We start from the raw sequence: 5,614 nt of genomic DNA on the forward strand, positions 1-5,614 counted from the left end.
TTCAACTATTATGTTTTTCATACCTGATATTGGTTGGTTTTTCTTGCAGCGTCTTACTCATATCCTTCCTGATAGTTTTGGCAAGGAACGAACCAAATCGTGCTGCTGGCTTCTTCCTCCAAAAGTGGCAAATTATAGAACTACTGAAGAGAAACGAGCACGAACATGATAAACTAATATAAAACTGAGAACCTCTGAGAACACTGTAAAGTCTCCTCCAAGCCAGAAGGGGAGCAAGTGCACATGAGGGGCTGGGGTCTGGCAATTGGAGCAGAGAAAGGTAGGTCGGGGAAGAGCTTGTAAATTCAACTTTGTTTGCCCCTCTATGTGTCTGAGCTACCCTCATCGACCCCATCAACACAGCAGTCTTCTGCCACAGGATAAACCGACTGGTGGTGGCAGTGGTGGTGTGAGGAAAGGTGACCTGAAAGCAGTGCAGGATGAAAGAAATATATGCACAGCCGATTCTCGTTATTTACAGTTGTTAGCTGCTATAAACCAACTGCAAACGTTGCAAATACCAAAACATGCTCCCACGGGAAACATGGGGTTAGGTTCCTGTGAGCCTCTGATCACAACATTTTCATCAACCGATCAATACACAACTTTGTTTTACACGTGTTTCTATTTGAAGACATATTTGAGATACATTGTGGAAGCATTAGCATTCAACTCATGGCCAACAGCACTGCAAACCATACCTCATGCTTCCAGGAAGCTTGTAGAACATGCATTTTCCTCCCTGAGGCATAGCATAGTCTTCTGCCCCTAAGACATTGGATAGCACTTGAGTACTGTCATGGAATGGATCATGTCCCCTCAAAATCATGTTGAAGTTGTAATCCCCAGGGTGACCCTATTTGGAGATAGTGAAGGTCAAATGGGGTCCTTAGGGTGGAGCCCTAATCCCATAGCACTTCCTTATGGGAAGGGAAAGGGGCATCTGAAGAGGCATGCAGAAGAAAGACCACCTGAGGACGTAGCAAGAAGGAGGTCATCTGCACGACAGGAAGAGAGGCCTGTCTGGCGCCTTCATCTTGGACGTGCCGCCTCCAGAAATGTGAGACAATACACCTCTGCCCTCTAAGCCACCCAGACTTGCTGTGGCAGATGAGTACGAACTCTGGGTTTCAAGTACAAGATCACCTCACCAACAAAAAGAACAAAAGAGGAAATGGAAACAAGTTTACCCACCCTCTTTATCTTATCTGGAAAACCACGCCCCTGTGCCAACCGGAGGACTCTCACTCTGTGCTTTTGTGACATCTGCTCTTGACAATCCTCTGATTCAGGATGTGGTATTCTGGGCTTGACTCCTGGGACTCTACCTCATTTTTTGAGTCATTACTAAAAACCCCACTCAGTCATGCTGGGTTTTTCTATGGGGTCTGACTTCTCTAGCCTGAGGTTCCCCTGGAGGGCTGGTGTGGATAGTCTATAATTTTTCTGTGCTTTAAAAAAAAAAAAAATCTGCCTTCATTTGTTTTTTCATCTTTGATAGATTTAATTTTTGTTTTTGTCAAAGCTTAAGAGGTATCTGATTTAAAGAATCGAGTAGTTCCACAAAGTGTGCATCTGAGTCCGTTTGGTGGAGTTAAAACGGATATTGACAGGGCGATTTGTAAAGAATACAGATTAATTTCTCTAGTTCTAGAGACTGGGGAATCCAAGGAGTTTGGCAAGGGCTTTCTTGCTGTGTCACCCCATGGCAAAAGGCAAAGGGAAAGAAACAGAGAACACGTACCTGAGAAGGTCAAACTCACATTTATAACAAGCCCATTCTTAAGATACCAAACCCATAACAGCTGCATCAATCCATTCACATGCAGATACCACAGGACCTAATCGCTTCCTAAAGGGTCCCACATTGTTGCCTTTAGGATTATTTCCAACATAAACTTTAGGGGACTTGTTCAAACCACAGCAGCTTGTTATCAAACAGAATCCTACACCAACAGGAGCTTCCTGCTGCCCCCATTCCACATGCATCAAAGAGAAACACTTTCAACGTTTTTAAACTGATTGTTTTGGTATATTTATATGCTTTCTCTAAATTACATGATTATGTAGTTGCTTCTTATGTTTTTCTATTACACATTATATGTAGCCTTTTAATCCCTAATCCTCCTGATAAAGCAGTCTTGTAATTTTGGATATTTTAATATTCAGTGTCTATTATATTACTGCCAGTCACATAATTGATACGTACTGCTAAGTGGTATGATATGCAAAGATTCCTTGTCCTGAACAAGTTATTACTTTTCCTATGGTTAATCATTGTCTTTTGTTTGTCTGTTAAATAACTCTGTCTATACATATCACTAATCTATTCCCAAACTCTCTCTCTCAGAGGTGTAAATCTTTTCTCAATATGCTTAATACATCAGGTGTTCTATGCACTTTCTCTTCTCCAGTAACTCTCTTGTGGTCCCCTCCCTGTAGCAGTCACAACTTGGTGGCCTTTTTTGATTTGTAGCCTCATTTTGGCAGAGCACATTTCCCTGGTGGCTTTCTTGTGAAGGGAGTGCATTAGTAGTAAATCTCTTTACACAGGTCTGAAAACACCTCTATTCTGCCTTCACCCCTATTTGACACTGTGTCTAGAATATAAGGCTGGAAATTCCTTGAAGTTCGAAGGCATCACTTTTGTCTTTTTAGCTAAGGTATGACTGTTGAGAAGTTCAGTGCCATTCTTATTTCTGTACTTATTTATTTATTTACGATGCTGGGTTGAACCCAGAGCCTCATACATGCTAGACAAGTGCTCTATCGCTGAGCTACAACCCCAACCTTTAAATTCTTGATCTTTGATGTTCTACCTTTTCCCCCTCTCTCTTCCTTACTTTCTCCCTCTCCTTTTTCTATCTCTTCCCAACCACCACCTGTCCTATTCTGTTTTTCTTTGTCCCAGTGTTTTGAAGCCTTAAAATCATGTATTTTGACATGAATACATTTTCTGTCATGGTGCTAGGTCCTTAGTGAACATTTATTATAATTTTTTAAACAGACTCTTTTTTTTCAGAACAATTTCAGATTCACAGCAAAATTCAGAAAAAGTTACAAATATTTCTCATGTAGCCCCTGCCTCCACACACACATGACATTGCACTTGACGAACCTGCATGGGCACATCATTATCACGCAGAACACGCAGCTTACGTTGGGGTTCGTTCTTGGTATTGCACATTCTGTGGGTTTGAACAAATGTAGAATGGTGGGTGCCCACCACTGTACTATCATACAAAGTATTTTCAGTGCCCTAAAAATCCTCTGTGCTCCCTCTCACATGAACCTTGGCACATGAACCCTACAGTTGTTAGCTGCTATAAACTCACTGCATTGTGTCCCCCACCATTTGGCCTTTTCCAGAGTGTCACAAAGTTGGAATCATACAATATATGCTTTTTCAGGTGGGTGCCTTTTACTTAGTAATATGTTTCTCCTCCACATTTCTTTTCATGCTTTGATAGCTAATTTCTTTAGCACTGAATAACATTCCCCTGTCAGGATGCACCACAGCTAATCCATTCACCATGCAGGACATCTTCATTGCTTCCAAGTTTGGGCAACTCTGAATAAAGCTGTTGTAAACATTGTTGCAAGATTTTGTGTGGACATCCGTTTTTCAGTCCTTTGGGTAAATACCAAGGAGCGCAATTTCTGGATCATGTGGGGAAAGTATATATAATTTTATAAGAAACTGTCTTCAAAAGTGGCTGTATAGTTTTGCATTTCTGTCATCAGTATTGGAGAGTATCTGTTGCCCTCACCTTCATTATTGTAGTCTGAATTTCAGCCATGTCAATAGATGTGGAGGGGTATCTCATTTTTTTTTAAACTTGCATGTCTCTGATAACATATGATATGGGACACCTTGTCTGATGCTTACTTGCCAACTATAAATCTTTGGTGGGGTGTCTCATAAGGGCTTTGATTCATTATTCATTTGGTGATTCGTGTTTCTTATTGTTGAGTTTTACGAGTTCTCTGCTTGATTTAAATAATAGTCTTCTCTCTGCTATGTGGTTTTCTTCTGGTCTGTGGCTTGTCTTCTTATTCTCTTGACTACCTTTTTGCAAAACAGAAAATTTTCACTTTCAAGGAAAAATTCTTTCTTTCATGGATCTTGCCTTTGAGGTTATATCTATTTTTTTTTAAAGGAGACAGAGAGAGAGAATCTTTTTTTTCTTTTTCTTTTGTAGATGGACACAACACAGTGCCTTTTTATTTTTGTATGTGGTGCTGAGAATCGAACCCAGGTGCCGCCCATGTTAAGGGCGAGCTCTACCGCTGAGCCACAATCCCAGCCCCTGAGGTTATATCTAAAAAGTGATTCAAACCCAAGTTCATCTAGATTTCCTCCTATTTTGAAAATAGATCTCTTCTAGGAGTTTTATAGTTTTGAATTTTAAATTTAGGTTTGTGATCCATTTGAATTAAATTCATGAAGGCTATAAGATCTGTATCTAGGTTCATTTTATTATATGTGGATGTCCAGTTGTTTCAGTGCCATCTATTGAAAATGTGATACTCTGGGGCTGGGGTTGTGGCTCAGTGGTAGAGCGCTCTCCTAGCATGCATGGGGCACTGGGTTTGATCCTCTGCACCACATAAAAATAAAATAAAGATATTGTGTCCATCTAAAATTAAAAAATAAGTTTTAAAAAAGAATTTTAAAAAAAGAAAATGGGATACTCTGTCCATGGAATATCCTTTGTTCCTGTCTCAAAGATTAGATGATTAAATTTATAGGGGTTTCTTTCTGGGCTCTCCATTTTTTTCTGTTGATCAATTTGTCTTTTTTTTTTTTTTTATCAGTAGCACACTGGCTTGATGACTGTCACTTTATAGTATGTCTTGAAATGGGATCATGCCTGTCCCTAAACTTTGTTCTTCAGTGTTGGGTTGTTATTCTGGCTCTTTTGTTGCATCATATAAACCTTAGAATAGGCTGCCACCTCCTTCTTCTGCCGCACCTGGAGCGGCTTGTGTGTTTGTTCAGGGTGAACCTGGTACCTCTTTTGTGAAGTGGCAGAGGAGACTCTGGTGCTCACCTTGGCTGACAAAAAGCCTAAGGAAGGAGTCAAGACTGAGAACAAGGATCGTATTGACTTGAAGGTGGCAGGGCAGGATGGTGCTGCGGTGCAGTTTAAGGCACACACCACTTGGTAAACTAATGAAAGCCTACTGTGAGTGACAGGGTTTGTTAAGGAGGCAGATCAGATTCCCATATGATGGGCAGCCAATTAACGAAACAGACACAGCTGAACAGTTGGAAATGGAGGACGAAGATACAATTGATGTGTTCCAGCAGCAGACAGGAAGCGTCTATGAAAAAGGGAACCCGCTACTTTACTCCAGAACTCTGTTCTTACAGACCAAGAATACATTCTCAAATTAGAAAACTGAAATTTGGTTCTACCACATCCTGATTACCACTGTATAGTTTTCTCTATTCTTTCATTTCCCCCTTCCCCATTCCTTTATTGTACATAAAGTAACTGGTGTATGTGCACAAGGATATTGCATTTTTTTAAAACTAAATGGCTAATGATATGTTTTGATTGACATCAAATGGAAATGGAATGGGAAAAAATGCTGGTTCTGTGAAAAT

At 40.4% G+C, this 5,614-nt stretch overlaps 1 pseudogene; it reads left to right on the plus strand.

The window, feature by feature from the left end:
• The first annotated feature begins 243 nt into the window (after nt 1-243).
• On the plus strand, nt 244-5,401 carry LOC124101977 (small ubiquitin-related modifier 2-like; annotated as a pseudogene).
• The last annotated feature ends 213 nt before the right edge of the window (nt 5,402-5,614 follow it).

Source organism: Marmota monax, unplaced genomic scaffold (genome assembly GCF_021218885.2).
Source record: "Marmota monax isolate L192 unplaced genomic scaffold, Marmota_monax_Labrador192_F-V1.1 WCK01_AAM20220418_F8-fsc00087, whole genome shotgun sequence".
Lineage (NCBI taxonomy): Eukaryota > Metazoa > Chordata > Mammalia > Rodentia > Sciuridae > Marmota > Marmota monax.